The sequence below is a fragment of the Giraffa tippelskirchi genome, chromosome 7 (genome assembly GCF_054371585.1).
Source record: "Giraffa tippelskirchi isolate mGirTip1 chromosome 7, T2T-mGirTip1v1.2.pri, whole genome shotgun sequence".
Taxonomy (NCBI): domain Eukaryota; kingdom Metazoa; phylum Chordata; class Mammalia; order Artiodactyla; family Giraffidae; genus Giraffa; species Giraffa tippelskirchi.
Genome location: NC_137281.1, coordinates 34,089,298 through 34,107,444, shown reverse-complemented (window position 1 = coordinate 34,107,444; position 18,147 = coordinate 34,089,298). Strand labels below are relative to the sequence as shown.

The 18,147-nt window shown below is 36.5% G+C and overlaps 1 protein-coding gene across 2 annotated transcripts in view; it reads left to right on the top strand.

Moving 5' to 3' along the window:
- Positions 1-18,147, top strand: part of LOC145514266 (uncharacterized) — a 718,708-nt gene that overhangs the window by 627,599 nt on the left and 72,962 nt on the right. The window contains exon 5 of one of the 2 annotated variants that reach the window (XR_014060003.1): positions 5,567-5,773. The exons of the other annotated variant lie outside the window; for it this stretch is intronic. The gene's annotated coding sequence lies outside the window, so the exon portion shown is untranslated. The remainder of the gene's footprint in view (positions 1-5,566; positions 5,774-18,147) is intronic. 2 annotated transcript variants of the gene reach the window in all.

The following is an 18,147-nucleotide window of genomic DNA, read 5'->3' as shown; positions in this document are numbered from 1 at the left end:
ATTACTTTGCCAACGAAGGTCCGTCTAGTCAAGGCTATGGTTTTTCCGGTAGTCATGTATGGATGTGAGAGTTGGACTATAAAGAAAGCTGAGCGCTGAAGAATTGATGCTTTTGAACTGTGGTGTTGGAGAAGACTCCTGAGAGTCCCTTGGACTGCAAGGAGATCCAACCAGTCCATCCTAAAGGAGATCAGTCCTGGGTGTTCATTGGAAGGACTGATGCTGAAGCTGAAACTCCAATACTTTGGCCACCTGATGCGAAGAGCTGACTCACTGGAAAAGACCCTGATGCTGGGAAAGATTGAGGGTAGGTAGGAGAAGAAGGGGACGACAGAGGGTGAGATGGTTGGATGGCATCACCGACTCAATGGACATGGGTTTGGGTGGACTCCGGGAGTTGATGACGGACAGGGAGGCCTGGCATGCTGCAGTTCATGGGGTTGCAAAGAGTCAGACATGACTGAGTGACTGAACTGAACTGAACTTTTTCTTTAATAAAAATTTAGTTTACCAGAAGAGCTGACTTCTGTGAGGTAGTTGTTAGACAAGGCCCTGGGATTGAAGATGACACGTAATAGCTGCCTGCATCTCCAGTTATCTGTATCCTGGTATGGGAAATGCATGTTTGTATGTTGAGCTTTTATGCAAATTCAGGTGGAGCTGTCCATTGGGAGAAGTGAAATTAAATGGTGGAAAAGACTGCTGCTGTCATCTGGGTAGGTGTGCTATCCACAGGTAGCAGAGTAGCATCTGACAAAAGAAAGTATTCTCAGTCCTTGTTGTCTGGGGATAATTAGTAGTCCTATGTTGTTGTTGTTCTGTTGCTCAGGAGTGTCCAAATCTTTGCGACCCCTTGAACTGCAGCATGCCAGACTTCCCTGTCCTGGAGTTTGCTCAGACTCATGTTCATTGAGTCAATGATGCCATCCAACCATCTCCTCCTCTGTCAGCCCCTTCTCCTGACTGCAATCTTTCCCAGAATCAGAGTCTTTTCCAGTAAGTTGGCTCTTCGCATCAGATGGCCAAAGTATTGAGCTTCAGCTTCAGCATCAGTCCTTCCGATGAATCTTCAGGGTTTATTTCCTTTAGGATTTGCTTGTCTGATATCCATGCTGTCCAAGGAACTCTTAAGAGTCTTCTCCAGCCCCACAATTTGAAAGCATCAGTTCTTTTGTGCTCAGCTTTCTTTATGGTCCAATTGTCACATCCATACATGACTACTGGAAAAACCAAAGCTTTGACTATATGGACCTTTGTTGGCAAAATGATGTCTCTGCTTTTAAATATGCTGCCTAGGTTTGTCATAGCTTTTCTTCCAAGGAGTAAGTGTTTTTTCATTTCTTTGTAGTCCTATGACTTGAAGGCAACTCTCCAGGGAATTTTTAAAAAATTGTTACCTTGCCATAAAAGTCTTTTAGATGACTGGGTTTAAAATTTTGCTATCCTAGCCAGACAGTGAAATGGAATGCAAATAATACACATTTTGTTGTTACATACTTAATATTTATGGTCAAATACTTAAACTCTCAAACTTTGTTTCCTAATCTATAGAGGTAATTAAAGTGTGAAAGTGAAAGCATTAGTCGCTCAATTGTGTCCCATTCTTTGCAATCCCATGGACCTGCCAGGCTTCTCTGTCCATGGAATTCTTCAGGTAAGAATATATTGGAGTGGGTTGCCATTCCCTTCTCCAGGAGATCTTCCCAATCCAGGAGTGGAACCCAGTTCTCCTGCATTGTAGGCAGTTTCTTTACCATCTGAGCCACTAGGAAAGCCCATAGAGATAATAACAACACTTATTTAAAAAAATGTTGATGATTCAGTGACATGGTTCTGTGCCTACATATAGCAAATTATAAAATGTATGTCAGCAAATATTATCATTGGTTATTAGTACCATCTAGTCATTTATCCTTTGGGTAGATGTTTATGATTGATACTTCCTACTCTCAAGACTCTGACAGTGTTTAAAAATACAAGTGACACACATAAAAAGTCACTCAGTTAGCAGATGAATCCATGATTACCCGAAAAAGGGACTTTGGTAGTTTTGATTTAGCGAGATAATTTTCAGTTTTGGTGGGAAGTGAATGTGGTGGCTGGAATGTTGGTTTGGGAAACATTTTCTTAAAGCTAGATTTGGAGGAATAAATAAAAGTTAGAGACCTGAGATAAGAAAGCAAGCTATACCAGAAGGAAGATCATAGGCATGGGAAAACATTTGGTGGAAATGAAGGATGGTAAGGCACGGGATTTAGATGGAAATTTTGGAAATGTAATCTGGTATCTGACTATTGTCAGCTTTGAATGATAGGCGAGGCCTGTGAAGTTTTTTTGTAGACACCTGGAAGTGACTGTTTTTGACAGAGAAACGATCAAAACATAAGATGGATAAGAAAAAAAAAAAAAAAAAAAGCCTGAGATCCAGACAGAAGACTCTTCTTGCTAAACTAGACTACTTGCGATTGAATAGGAACTATAGAAAACCCAAGGGTAATCAAGTGGGAAAAGATTATGAAGTTAAAAGTGATAGGATTTGAAGATAGATTGACTCCTGCATACAAAGGGAACATTACAATTCTAAACTTGAACCACTGGGAATTTTCCATTGTTGGAGGAGGAAGTTAGGGAGAGTTTCTAAATTATTTAAGAAAAGGTGATCTTTCTAGTTTTGTACAATGAGATGTCTTGGGGATGCTATCTGGCAGTTGTCTGAAATGTGGTATAGACTTCGGAATTTGGATTTTAAAATACATACTGGAAACTGGAGGTAATTAGCCAATGGAATTAAGCAAAACTAAGATCTGAATTGTAATCTTTAATAAGACAGAGGCATTCCTTTGAATGTGATCAAGCCTCTTGGAAACAACTGACAAATGGAACAATTCGATCAGAATTCAACACCCTATTTTAAAAAAAAGGTCTGCAGAACCCTCAAACCTCTTATAAAGGGAAACTTTCTACTTTTGAAGCTGGTTTAGATAAGGGGACATTATGGGGCTCTGATATTGGTATTCTATTTATACATCCACTTGTCATGGTTGGATAAGTTCTCATAAGATTGGAAATTCAATCTTTTGATTTAGTCATTTTAGAAGAAGATTTAAATTCTTTTAGAAAATTTGCTGCTGTTCCCTAGTTGATTATTACTAAATAAAGGAAGTAAATTGTGGCATAGACAGCCCCCACTAGGTCCCTCATAAACACTCCATTTCAGATGAACAAAATGGTAAATGCATTTCCTGTATTTTCTATGCATTTAATGAGTATCAAACATTAGAGTCAAGAGACCTAATATCCTGTCCTAATTCTGGCCTATTCCACTGTGGGAACATAAGTAAATGACTTAAAACCTTTGTCTTGGTTTCCTTATAATGTAAAGCATGGAGGAATATGGGGATATTTTTAGTTAACTAAAATAGCATTAGTGTAAGGCTCACCTTACATAGTAATAGTGTATATTTCTGAAGACATTCTTTCGCCCTAGAATACAACAAGGGTGTCTGCATTTGAGCTTTAGGAGGTGATTTTAGGAGAAAATGTGAAAGAAAGCCTAGTGTAGTAACTGAAACATGTGAACTGCTTTATAAATATATGCCATCTGGGTGAATGCAATTCAACAGACATATGGAGAAAGACAGGCAGAAGAAACAGTCAAAGTATGGTAGTGTTAAAATCAACTAAAACCTTGTTTTCTAAGTGCCTTCATCTTCTGGAAACTGGGAAATTGATGCTTGAAGAGAGAATCCATCCTTCCAATAAAAAATTTAATTTTACACAAATGTGTCCCAGACTGAGCTAATACTTTCTTACATGTTAACAATGAACTTTCAAAGCAACCATACTTTCTATTATTACCCCCCTTTCCAGAGGTGACATCTAAGTGTGAGAGAGGCTAATTAACTTGCAAAGAGTTGTCCATAGAAGGTCTGAGTCCTGACTATGATCTGCCCATTTTGAGTCTTTGAGAGTGACAACTTTGTTCAGTTTTTCTTAGTAAGTACTAAAATACCAATAGCAACAGAGCGATGGAGATCCCCTGGCTACCTAGAAATATAGTTCTCATAGAAACTTACTCACTTATTTGAAGTAGTAGTTTAGAAAAGCCAGGAAGTTCTTTCTAATTCCAACTGACTTTATTCCAAGCTCTGAGTCTATGGGCAGTTGCCAATGCACAGGGCTGGGAAATGTGATATAATGGTGCCTGCAGGCTAGGAATCTGGTCTGTGGGACATATTGTTATTTACAGAGTTGCCATGAAACTTGGCTGGAGACTCAGCCCTCTATATGGGAGCCAGACTCTGAGTGTCTTTGGCTAATCAGTATGCTTCCAGGGAGAAAAAAATAATTGCTGGTAAGCAAAGGCACTGTTAATCATTAACTGTGTGGCATCTGCTTCCACAATTGCATTTCTAAAAGATCTGGATAATCACATCCTTTTGAAAATGGTCTAATTAATGCATTTTTGCTATTATTATATTTTGAGCACTGGTAATACCATGTTAATCATGAAAGGCCTCCCATTTTGCAGTATGCAGAGGTATCTTATTGATTGGTAGAAATATCCAGAGAAAGTGGAATGGATCAACAAAGACCGTGATGCCTTTAGCCCCTGCCAAACCCAAGGAAGTAAACTGAATGCTTTGTGCATCTTCTTCTCTCACAACTTTCTCTGGGTATAATCAGGATTAGATCCAAAATAATACATATCTTCCCATGCACAAATATATAAAGAATAAATAGCACCACCATGTAAAATTGGGTTGGAATCTCGGTCCTGACACTAACCATCTGTGTGACAGTAAACATAAACATTCTCAGCATCAGTTGCCTCTTCTTTACAATATGGGCTACAATTTGTGCCTTTAAGTATTCTTATGAAGATTAAAGGAGGTGACACGTGTAAAATGTATTGGCACAATAAATTACACTCAATAATTCATTCAGCTCTCAATAAATTATCATTTCCCTTCTCCATAACATTAGGCTATTGGTGTGATGCCCCTATTTTTTTTTATATTTTATGACCTGGCAAGTTGGGGGGTACTCATATGGACAGGAGAACAAAATACTGCGATTTGGCCTGTCCAGGATGTGTGGTTTCCCAAAACTATTAGACATTTGGTGAGAAAACTAAAAGCTGCCTGGATCAGTTTTGAGAAGCGGAGCAGTGTGGTATTGATGATAACCACTGAAAGTACTGGATGTCAGACTCAGCATTAACCGTCACCAAGATTCTGGCCTCTCACAGTGGGGGCACATAATAATACAAGGCAGCGATCATCTGCTCCATTCCCATCAACTATGAATAAGGTAGAAATGCAGAGTTGACAAACTGAAAATGAAACCATTTTACCAGCTCCAATCCACAGTCAAAAGAACTGTGAAGATTATATACCTAAAATTTAGGTAATTTCTCCTATTAGAAAATGATTTCCAAAATTAATACTAAGGCTAAAAACTGCTAACTTTTACTGTCAGTTTATTCTATGACAATAATTATGCCCATCTTATGTTTTCTCGCACTATAAACATGTCAAATGGTTACTGTTTCTGATTTTTATAGGTAAAGAAACCAAAATATGGAAATGTTAAATAATTCATCATATAACAATGCCTCAAAATAATAGAGTTGGGAATTGAATCCAGAACCTGTGTCTATTCGGAACTGGACAATAAAAAGAGTCATGACTTTTGAAGTCTGAAAAAAGTTTTAGACAGAGTGTCTTCAAGAGCCATGGAGTTTTTGATCTTAGGAAATCTCCAATTCCAGGTAATTTTATTTGTTTTTAATATTTGCCTGGGCTGTGAAAAACCATAAGGCATTTTCACTCTCTTGTATTACAAGCAATGCACAGTAGGTCAAACGCAGTAGATTAAATGCTATGACCCTCTGAAGACTCAGAGGCCATTTGAAATAGCCTGTGTAATCCTATTCCTTTTAGATGGGAATCAGAGATGCTCTGGAAGCGTATGTCGACTTTACAAATAAAATCGCTAGTTATTTCACTAGCAGAATGAATTTATTCAGAAATAGCCAGAGACATTGCAGTTAAGGAAATGCAAACTATGGAGGTCTGTAGGCAAATCCTAGAACAAAGAAGGGGAACTTGCTTCTATAGAGAAAACAGGGGAGTCAGAAGGGGCTGTCCTAAATAAAGGTTCACTGGAGGAAGCTAAGAGTTTAGGAAGCAGTTGGTTCTCATTGGCTGAACTGCTGCATCTCCTCTAGACTGGACTAAAAAACCTTTCTCTGGCTGGAGAATTAAAGTAGAATTGTAAAGTAAACTGCAACCGTGTGTATGAGGGCTCCCTGAGCAGAGTTTCCTGACTCCATTTTTAATGACGTTTCTTTTTATTAACTTTTTGTACATATAAGGGGACATCACAATTACTCAGCATTTTGATGCTTTCTAGTTTTGTCAGTATTTCAAAACTTATTTCCCTGATGACAAGCTTTGTCTCAACTTTCCGTACTTACAGCCTGAGCCAGGTAGGATTCTTCCAACTTCTGACCTTTCCCAGCTTCTGGACTTATACACATTCTGGCAGTCAGGATTTATTGAGCAGGATATAGGGCACTTGGTGCCCTTTTTTTTGTACATGGAACTTTTTATTTTTAAATAACTTTATTATGAAAATACCACATGTACAAGGTAATAAATAATTGCACACAATAAATAAATAGTTGTGGCATGCAGGATCTTTTAGTTGCAGTGTACAAACCCTTAGGTGCGGCATGTAGGATCTAGTCCCCTGGCCAAGGATTGAACCTGGGCCCCCTGCATTGGAAGCACAGAGTCTTAGCCACTAGACCACCAGAGAAGTTCCCCAAATTAACATGTTTTAATGTTCATATCTCTCTAACACAGTTTGATATCTGAAAAGGCAAGTCCTCTTCCATTACTCCTCCCTTTTAGAAATCTTTCTGGCTATTCTTAGAAGTCTGATTTTCCATATGGGCTATAGATTTGGCTGATTAAATTTTCTTATCTATTTTGTTTCTGATATTTTTGAGTAGGATCTAATTGTGTTGGTAATTTGTATTAGAATTATTTTTAGAGTAATGGTTTTAAAAATGTATTTCAATTATTTGTTACCATCAACAATTATGGTAATGACCATTTAACAACATCTCTAATCATTTTCTTAGACTAGAACCCTAGGAATAGGATGATAGAATGTGTCAAAGGTACAGAGATGTGTGTATTTCTCTTGTAAACTTGCTTTCCTTAAAGATTAGAGCAAGTGAACGAAATTACTATTTTCCCTATCTTTTTTCCAGGACTGAATATATTGAATATACTATGTCTAAGTGTTTCAGGAATTTTCCCCACCAAAATATCTATGAAATATAATGAGAGGGAGACTCACTAGGATAATTTGGTGGTTATGTCTTGTTTCCTTTATTGTACTGATGGGAAAATCAGGCAGAAATTGTTAAGACCTGGTCAGAATCATGCAGACATAAGCATTAAAGGGATCAATGTCCAATGCTCTTGTCCTATGAATTGAAGCAGGAATATATGTGCAAGTATACACACACAGATGATTTCAACCTCAGATATGTTGCCTAATTATAATTCAATCTGTCCCTAAGAAATGTGTTGAAATGCCATTTATGAGCCACTGAGCCACACCAAAGAGTTTTGATGATTGTAAAATTCCAAAATTTTAGGTAGAGACTGAATGTAAAATAAGATCACAGCATTTCTTTCAAACTGCTGCTTTCTTAAACTTAGAAGACAAAACAACTGTAACTGGAAGTTTCTTTTTAACTTTGCATCATTTATTTATAAATTCCTCTTTAATGAAGTACAAGTATGATATCCATATGTTTTCAAAGATGATGGCACTCAAAACAATGGTAATAAAAGACTAAGGAACAGTTTCATATAATTTTCGTCATTCTTTTCTGAGTTACAAACCACATACCTATATTATTCAGTTCAGTTCAGTCGCTCAGTCGTGTCCGACTCTTTGCGACCCCATGAATTGCAGCACGCCAGGCCTCCCTGACCTATATTATTACAGGGAGTATATTTCTTTGGTATAAATATTTAAAATATGATGTTATCTATAAGAACAAAAATTCTAGGTCAAGTCATATAAGTGTATAATTATTTTCTGATGTAATTGATTTTTTGCTAGGCACACTAATTTGTAATAATGGCTTTAGAACTGACAGTGATAAAATATTTACATGATAAAGTCTTGAAACATGGTGAAATTGCTTCAGTTTTTGGGCATTAACTGTTTCACGGAAACAGTCTCAGATACTCTAAATGGCATGGAACGTGAACAAACAGACAAAATATGGGCAATTTCCACACAGGAAAATTGAAAATAAAAGAGACAAGCATTTTCAGATGACCCATCGTCAATCTGTGTTAACTTCCCATCAAATTCAAGGGGGAAGAAAAATGCCCTTTTGGTACTCGCCTTGACAGAGAAACATCACTCTCTGACTTACAGGAAAGAGTAAGTGCTTCTAAGAGCTACTCCAGCCAGAGCTGGTTCAGAAGAGTTATAAGTCCATAAAAAATATTATTTTTAAGTGGCTTCCACACCCCCAGAGTCCACAACATCTTATTAGCTTTTGCTTTCAAGTGTCCTTAATTGATAGACTACATTTTCTTTAGAAACTACATCCAAATATCTTTTAAAAATGTTTTAATCAGTGATTATATTAATAACTAGAGAATGCCAGTGATTTAAGTACATGCTTGTTCATATTTTGTTCCGTGATTTTCATATTTTCTTTTGAACTTTTCTATATAGGCTCACTTTACAAGGCAACCCACTCCAGGATTCTTGTCTGAAAAATTCCATAGACAGAGTAGCCTGGTGAACTACAGTCCATGGGGTCACAAAAAATCAGACATGACCGAGTGACTTAGTATGCATACACTCACAAGTTAAATGGGGTCGAGTTCGAATGCCAAAATTGTGACATAGTTCACCAATTAAATTCTAATGATTGCAGATCTACTTGTATCCATAGTGCCTGCTTGGAACTAAAAAAAATAAACACAACATGTAACATTCTTGCTCTCAAGGTCTCTTCAACCTGGGTGAGGTTCTGTGTGTGTGTGTGTGTGTGTGTGTGTGTGTGTCTGTGATATCGAGATCACTATAATTATTTTTCTTAATATATAAAGATTTTATGTTTTGAGCAGTTTTTGGCAAAATTAAAAACTATTTCTTCAGTGGATATTGCCTTTAGTATTATATCTAAAAAGTCATTACCATACCTATGACAATGTTATCTCTTATGTTATATTCTTGGAATTTTTTAGATTTGAATTTCATATTTAGGTCTGTGATCCATTTTGAGTTAGTTTTTGTTAAGGATCTATGTTTAGATTCACTTTTTTGCAAGTGGATATCCAGTTGTCCCAACACCATTTGGTGAAAAGATCATCTTTTCTCCAGCGTGTTGCCTTTGGTCCTTTGTTGAAGATCATTGACTATTTTTTTAAAATTATTTTTAATTGGGGGATAATTGCTTTACATTGTTGTGTTAGTTTCTGCAACACTGTGAATCAGTTATACGTATACATATATCTGCTCCCTCTTAAGCCTCCCTCCACCTCCCCCATCCCACCACTCTGGGTCATCACAGAGCACCGAGCTGAGTTCCCTGAGCTATACAGCAGCTTCCCCCTAGTTATTTATTTCACACGGTAGTATGGATGTCAATGCCACTCTCATTTCATCCCATTCTGTCCTTCCCCTCTGTGTCAACAAGTCTGTTCTCGACGTCTCTGCGCTCTGGTCTTTGAATGATAATCAATTCTTGGATAATAATTAAGAATCTATATGTTGCTAGACACAGATACCTTTAAAAAAACAGCTATCTTTTTCTTCCCTGGCTAGGAGTGGATATCCTTTAATTACACTTCCTAAGATATATATTTATTAAACCTGAGATTCTTTGTCTTTTGTCAGTTTGGAGAATTTCTCAACCAGTTTCTTTGAGTATTACTTCTCAAATTATCTTTACTTCCGACATTTAGAACTGAGAATAGAAGTTTATGTTGGAACTTCCCAGTCTGTCTTACCTGTATCGGATTTTCTTTCATATGTCTCTTTGACTCTCTGGGTTTTATTCTGGGTATTTTGCATAATTATATCTTCTAGTTAATGGATTTTCCATATGTGTCTTTTATGCCATTTAGAATTTCCATTCTAAATCTCTGTGTGTGTATACATCATATATATATATTTATTTTTTCAACTTGAATGGTAATTTTTTATTGCATCTTTTTCTTATCTCATATTTTCAGTTTCTAGTTTCAGCTCCTTAAATATTTTCTGCATATAACTGTTATATATGGACTCTTGTGTCTAGTATTTGTTTTTTCATTTTAACTATGAGCTTCTCTTCCTTGGGACTTTATGTGTAGACATTTCCTGAGTCCCAGATTACTAGAGTATATTTCCAGAGATCGTTTGAATTTTCTTTTTCCACATTGCTGGAAGCATTGTCAACCTAAATCCTTTAAACGAAGTTTTTTGTTTGAATTTGGATGTGAAGGCAATATGATGGAGTGTGAATGATTATGCATTCTCATGAGAGATTTTGGGATTTTGGTTTAATTTTTTGCTTGAAGTTAGATGCAAAATGACTTTCCTACCAGTTCCCCCTATGAGATGATATATTTTTTTTGTTTACAATTTCACAGAAGGTTTGGAAACATGGAGACTCAGCATAATGTAGGAGATTTATGATCTTTTCTCTGTGTTGTGTGGGTCTGTGGCCTTGCCTCTTGTATTCTTGATGCGGTTATTAAAACCTTGTCTTACAACTCATGTTCTACTTTTTTTTTTTATTCTGAAGATTTCCCATTATTTAAGCCAAAAGACTTTTAGGAATATACTGCTCAGCATCTTTATATATCATACAGTGGGGTTGGTTTCTCAGCATATCTGATATGCTATGTTGCCAGAAATAAAAGTCTCAAACTAGTTTTAATGTTTATTTTGAATTCTTTGCAAAATGGATCAATGTTGATTATTATCTGTGGTCAATTACCAAAGTGTCTGGGAGGTCAACTGAAAGAACTATATTCCTACTGATTATTTCTTTCTTTTTCTACATGACATGTATTTTATTTACAATTTCCCTCCTGATCTGAATTTATAAATGAATACTGATGGGTCATTATTGCTGAACTCGGAATCTCCAAGGGGGCAGGACAGTGGAGAGGAAGATGAATATGTGTAATTCTGCAAGTTTTCCATTGTGCCTGGAGAACTGAGACTGCTTTTGATGTTTCCTGGGCCCTCTTTGTCCTAGTCATCTTTACTGACTAGTGCTTAAGTGATTTTCAGACAACTCAGTGCAACCAAGAAGATGTGCAGCAAGAAACGTGTCAGTTACAAATTCAAGCTACGGCTGCCAGTATCTTTGTTCCCTTGATTGTTCATACTGGTTCTCTAATTTTCTGTTTTCATATTTCACAGTGCTTGCTTAGGTATTTTCTTTTCTGTCTTGACTGTATAGATCATGTCCCTCTTAGAAATGTTTCTCTTGAAAAGGAAAGTTATCCTGGACCTTGCCTTCAGGCTAACCTTCCCACTCTATTGAAACTTGATAACAGGTAGCTTTCATTTATAAACTAATCATCTTAATTATACTCTCACTGGCCCTCCCTTATAAAGCATCCTCAGTTCTAGCTTTAACAATTGTCAGAGAATAAATACATATTGGGAAGGTTAACATTAAATTTTCTAGTTTTGATTAGTCCTGTTGCATTGCTTTGCATTAGTTTTCAGAGCAACGATAGAGGAGAAAACTTCCAAAGCAACTTTCAAATTGAATCAGTGTGTGTATACTGCTGATATTCTGGAAACTCTTTCACCCATCTTATTAATTTATACTAAGGCAGTAGGCAGTTTTCAGATTTTATTTTGAGATGATAAACTGTAATGCATCTAAACATGTGAAGATACATATTTAATGCACTTTAATACATTTATGGTCTCACTGCTAAAATGAGGAGTCCTAAATAATCTTGTGTAGGAATGCTTACACTGTCACTGAAACAGTCCCTACAGAGCTATGAATGTGTACTAGTGGGGGCTCTACCATACTAACTTGTTGAAATATTTCTAGCTCTGCAACTTTTGCTTGGTACTGGGATTCCACTGGTCAAGGAGGTTAATGTGCTGCTGTGCATTGTAAATCCGGAGATGGAGCCAACGCTTAATTTTCCTTTCCATGGAGGATTTAAGGCTAGTAGTTTATGGAAAATAACTCAGGAGGCTGATGTAACTATTCTTGTGGATGTAGTGTGTTTATTCTTGTTATTAGTAATGTTGAGTTTTGTCGTCACTACAAATATCAACTTTTAAAAAAAATTATTTACTTTTTAATTGAAGGATAATTGCTTTACAGAATTTTGTTGTTTTCTGTCAAAACTCAACATGAATCAGCCATAGGTATACATATATCCCCTCCCCTTTGAACTTCCCTCCCATCTCCCTCACCATCCCACGCCTCTAGGTTGATACAGACCTCCTGTTTGGGTTTCCTGAGACATACAGCAAATTCCAGTTGGCTATCTGTTTTACATATGGTAATATAAATTACCATGTTACTCTCTCTCCATACATCTCACCCTCTCGTCCCCTCTCCCCATGTCCATAAGTCTATTCTCTATGTCTGTTCCTACATAGTGGCCCTGCAAATAAATTCTTCAGTACAATTTCCGTATATATGCGTTAGTATACAATATTTATCATTCTCTTTCTGACTTACTTCACTTTGTATAATAGGCTCTAGGTTCATCCACCTCATTAGAACTGACTCAAATGCATTCCTTTTTATGGCTGAAGATATTCCATTGTGTATATGTACCACAACTTCTTTATCCATTCATCTGTCGATGGACATCTAGGTTGCTTCCATGTTCTAGCTATTGTAAATAGTGCTGCAGTGAACAATGAGATTCAGTTCAGTTCAGTCACTCAGTCGTGTCTGACTCTTTGCGACCCCATGAGCTGCAGCACGCCAGGCCTCCCTGTCCAACACCAACTCCCAGAGCCTACCCAAACTCATGTCCATTGATTCAGTGACATCATCCAACCATCTCATCCTCTGTCGTCCCCTTCTCCTCCTGCCCTCAATCTTTCCCAGCATCAGGGTCTTTTCAAATGAGTCACCTCTTCGCATCAGGTGGCCAAAGTATTGGAGTTTCAGCTTCAACATCAGTCCTTCCAATGAACACTCAGGACTGATTTCCCTCAGGATGGACTGGTTGGATCTCCTTGCAGTCCAAGGGACTCTCAAGAGTCTTCTCCAACACCACAGTTCAAAAGCATCAATTCTGCGCCGCTCAGCTTTCTTTATAGTCCAGCTCTCACATCCATATATGACTACTGGAAAAACCATAACCTTGACTAGACAGACCTTTGTTGGCAAAGTAATGTCTCTGCTTTTTAATATGCTGTCTATGTTGGGCATAACTTTCCTTCCAAGGAGTAAGCGTCTTTTAATTTCATGGCTTCAGTCGCCATCTGCAGTGATTTTGGAGCCCCCCAAAATAAAGTCAGCCACTGTTTCCACTTTTTCCCCATCTATTTGCCATGAAGTGATGGGACCGGATGCCATGATCATAGTTTTCTGAATGTTGAGCTTTAAGCCAACGATGGGAGATACGTGTGTCTTTTTCAATTTGGTGTCCTCAGGGTATATGTCTAAGAGTGGGATTGCTGGGTCATATGGTGGTTTTATTCCTAGATTTTTAAGGAATCTGCATATCATCTGCCATAGTGGCTATATCAATTTAATTCCCACCAACAGTGCAAGAGCGTTCTCTTTTCTCCACACCCTCTCCAGAATTTATTGTTTGTAGACTTTTTGATGATGGCCATTCTGACTGGTGTAAGGTGATATCTCATTGTAGTTTTGATTTTCATTTCTCTAATAATGAGCAATGTTGAGCATCTTTTCATGTGTTTGTTAGCCATCTGTATGTCTACTTTGGAGAAATGTCTGTTTAGGTCTTTTTCCCACTGTTTGATTGGGTTGTTTGTTTTTCTGGCATTGAGTTGTTTGAGCTGCTTGTATATTTTGGAAATTAATCCTTTGTCAGTTGTTTCATTTGCTTTTATTTTCTCCCATCCTGAGGCTTGGCTTTTTACCTTGCTTATAATTTCCTTTTCTGTACACAAGCTTTTAAGTTTAACCAGGTCTCACTTTCTCACTTTTGTTTTTATTTCCATTACTCTAGGTGGTAGAGGATCTTGCTTTGGTTTACGTCATCGAGTGTTCTGCCTATGTTTTCCTCTAAGAGTTTTATAGTTTCTGGTCTTACATTTAGGTTTTTAATGCATTTTGAGTTTATCTTTGTGTGTGGTGTTAGGAAGTGTTCTAATTTCATTCTTTAACATGTAGTTGTCCAGTTTTCCCAGCAGCATTTATTAAAGAGGCTTTCTTTGCCCCATTATATATTCTTGCCTCCTTTGTCAAAAATAAGGCACCCATAGGTGCATGGGTTTATTTCTGGGCTTTCTATCTTGTTCCATTGGTCTATATTTCTGTTTTTGTGCCAGCACCATGCTGTCTTGATAACTGTAGCTTTGTAGTATAATCTGAAGTCAGGAGGGTTGATTCCTCCAACTCCATTCTTCTTTCTCAAGACTGCTTTGACTATTCAGGGTCTTTTATGTTTCCATATGAATTGTGAAATTTTTTGTTCTAGTTCCGTGAAAAATATCATTGGTAATTTGATCGAGATTACATTGAATCTGTAGATTGCATTTGGTAGTATAGTCATTTTCACAATATTAGTTCTTCCTACTTAGAAACATGGAATATCTCTCCATCTGCTTATGTCATCTTTGATTTCTTTCATCAGCATCTTATCATTTTCTGTGTATAGTTTTTTTGTCTCCTTAGGTAAGTTTATTCCTAGATATTTAATTCTTTTTGTTGCAATGGTGAATGGCATTGATTTTTTAATTTCTCTGTCTGATCTTTCATTGTTAGTATATAGAAATGTAAGTGATTTCTGTGTATTGATTTTGTATCTTGCAATTGCTAAATTCATTGATTGGCTCTAGTAATTTTCTGAGAGTGACTTTAGGGTTTTTTATGTACAGTATCATGTCATTGGCAAACAGTAAGAGCTTTAATTCTTCTTTTCTGATCTGGATTATTTTATTTCTTTTTCTTCTCTGATTGCTGTAGCTAGGACTTCCAGAACTATGTTGAATAATAGTTATGAAAATGGACACCCTTGTCTTCTTCCTGATCTTAGGGGGAATGCTTTCAGTTTTTTACCATTGAAAATAATGATTGCAATAGGCTTATCATATATGGCCTTTATTATGTTGAGACAGGTTCCTTCTATGCCCATTTTTTGAAGAGTTTTAATCATAAATGGGAGCTGAATTTTGTCAAAAGCTTTCTCTGCATCTACTGAGATTATCATATGGTTTTACCTTTCAATTTGTTAATATGGTATATCACATTGATTGCTTTGCATATATTGAAGAATCCTTGCATTCCTGGAATAAACCCAACTTGATCATGGATGTATGAGCTTTTTGATGTGTTGTTGAATTCTGATTGCTAACATTTTGTTGAGGATTTTTGCATCTATGTTCATCAGTGACATTTGGCTATAGTTTTTTTGTTCTTGTTGTCTTGTCTGGTTTTGGTATCAAGGTGATGGTGGCCTTGTAGAATGAGTTTGGAGGTGTTCCTTCCTCTGCAGTTTTTTGAAAGAGTCTAATAAGGATAGGCATTAGCTCTTCTCTAAATGTTTGATAGAATTTTCCTGTGAAGCCATCTGGTCCTGGGCTTTTGTTTTTTGGGAGATTTTTGATCTCAGCTTCAATTTCAGTGCTTGTAATTGGGTTGTTCATAATTCCTATTTCTTCCTGGTTCAGTCTTAGAAGACTGAACTTTTCTAAGAATCTGTCCATTTCTTCCAGGTTATTCATTTTATTGCCATACAGTTGTTTATACTGGTCTCTTATAATCATTTGTATTTCTGCATTGTCTATTGCAACCTTTCCTTTTTCGTTTCTAATTTTGTTGATTTGATTCTTCTCTCTTTTTTTCTTTATGAGTCTTGCTAAAGGTTTGTCCATTTTGTTTATCTTCTCAAAAAAACAGCTTTTAGTTTTATTAATCCTCACTATTGTTTCCTTCATTTCTTTTTCATTTATTTCTGCTTGGAACTTTATGATTTCTTTCCCTCTGCTAATTTTGGCGGTTTTTTTGTTCTTCTTTTTCCAGTTCTGGGTGTAAAGTTAGGTTGTCGATTTGATGTTTTTCTTGTTTCTTGAGGTAGGATTGTAGTGCTATGAACTTCCGTCTTAGAACTACTTTTGCTGCGTCCCATTGTTTTTGAGTTGTTTGTTTTCATTGTCATACGTTTCTAGAAATTTTTTGATTTTTCTTTTGATTTCTTCAGTAACCTGTTGGTTATTTAGAAATGTATTGTTTAATCTCCATGTATTTGTGTTTTTGCAGTTTTTTTTCTTGTAATTGATATCTAGTCTCATTGTATTGTGGTTGGAAAAGATGCTTGATATGATTTCAATGTTCTTAAATTTACTGAGGTTTTATTTGTGATCCAAGATGTGGTCTATCCTGGAGAATGTTCCGTATGCACCTGAGAAGAAAATGTATTCTTCTGCATTTGGGTGGAATGTCCTGAAGATATCGATGAGATCCATATCATCTAATGTATCATTTAAGACTTGTTTCCTTATTAATTTTCTGTTTTGATGATCTGTCCATTTGTGTGAGTGGGGTGTTAAAGTCTCCTACTGTTACTGTGTTACTGTCACTTTCTCCTTTTATGTCTGTTAGTGTTTGTCTTATGTATTGAGGTGCTCCTATATTGGGTGCATAGATAGTTAACAATTGTTATGTTTTCCTCTTGGATTGATCCCTTGATCATTATGTAGTGTCTTTTCTTATCTCTTGGAATCTTCTCTACTTTAAGGTCTATTTTGTCTTATATGAGCATTGCTACTCCACTTTTCTTTTGCATTTGGACGGAATATATTTTTTCAACCTGTCACCTTCAGTGTTTATGTGTCTTTAGGTGTGAAGTGGGTTTCTTGTATACAGCATATATATGGGTCTTGTTTTTGTATACATTCAGCCTGTCTCTGTCTTTTGGTTGGAGCATTTAGTCCATTTACATTTAAAGTAATATTTGCTATACATGTTCCTATTGCCATTTTCTTAATTGTTTGGGGTTTGATTTTGTAGATCTTTTTCTTCTCTTGTATTTCTTGTATTGACTATATAAGTCCCTTTAACATTTGTTGTAAAGCTGGTTTGGTGGTATTGAATTCTCTTAACTATTGCTTGTCTGAAAAGCTTTTGATTTCTCCATCAATTTTGAATGAGATCCTTGCTGGGTACAGTAATCTTGTTTGTAAATTTTTCCCTTTCATTACTTTAAATATATCCTGCCATTTCCTTCTGGCCTGCAGAGTTTCTGTTGAAAGATCAGCTGTTAAACGTACGGGGTTTCCCTTGTACGGTAATTGTTGCTTTTCCCTTGCTGCCTTTAATATTCTTTGTATTTAGTCTTTGTTAGTTTGATTGGTATGTGTCTTGGAGTGTTTCTCCTTGGCTTTCTCCTGTATGGGATTTTTTGTGCCTCTTGGACATGATTGACTATTTCCTTTTCCATGTTAGGGAAATTTCCAACTATAATTCTTCAAAAATTTTCTCATACCTTTTCTTTTTCTCTTCTTCTTCTTCTGGGACCCCTATAATTCAAATGTTGTTGTATTTGGTATTATCCCAGGGGTCTCTGAGACTATCCTCAGTTCTTTTCATTCTTTTTACTTTATTCTGCTCTTCAGAAGTTTTTTTCCACCATTTTATCTTCCAGCTCACTGATTCATTCTTCTGCTTCAGATATTCTGCTATTGATTCCTTCTAGAATATTTTTCGTTTCAGTAATTGTGTTGTCTCTGTATGTTTATTCTTTAATTCTTCTAGGTGTTTGTTAATTGATTCTTGCATTTTCTCCATTCTGTTTTCAAGGTTTTTGATTATCTTTACTATCATTATTCTGAATTATTTTTCAGGTAGTTTGCCTATTTTCTCTTCATTTATTTGGACTTCTGTGTTTCTAGTTTGTTCCTTCATTTGTGCACTGT